A 547-nucleotide genomic window follows, 5' to 3' on the forward strand; every position below is an offset into this window, starting at 1 on the left:
GATATATTTATATTTGAATATCATTTACCAATATATATATTATTATAACAAAAAAAATGAATAAAAGAGGAGAGATTTGATCCTTTAGAGTTATGATATGTTTTAAAATATATATATATATATTATTTTGATATTTTGTTTAAAAAAAATTTAATTATTATAGCTCTTTTGTGTACAAAAAAGTTCAATACAGCTTGAGGGAATACTTTGTACCTTCGAAGACTGCATGGGAGCTTATGATTGTGTACTAAAAATATAAACTTTTTTTGTACATAGATATTTTTTATAATGACCTAAGAACATGGTCAAAAAAGAGTCAAGTTCCTCCTAAAGGTATTGGGTAAAATGATGGAACCCAAAAGAACACATTGAGGAGTTGAATTTCTCTTCAGTGGGAACTAAACTGGTGGAAGTGGATTGGTTGGATTTGGAGTGTAAAGAGCGTCATCTAGTTGAAAGGAAACCAAACTAGATGTCCCTTCACTGATGTCACATGTAATGAGATTTAGTTTAACTTGTGGGAATCAACTTCCTCCATTGAACAGTT

The sequence above is a fragment of the Arachis ipaensis genome, chromosome B05, assembly GCF_000816755.2.
Source record: "Arachis ipaensis cultivar K30076 chromosome B05, Araip1.1, whole genome shotgun sequence".
Taxonomy (NCBI): domain Eukaryota; kingdom Viridiplantae; phylum Streptophyta; class Magnoliopsida; order Fabales; family Fabaceae; genus Arachis; species Arachis ipaensis.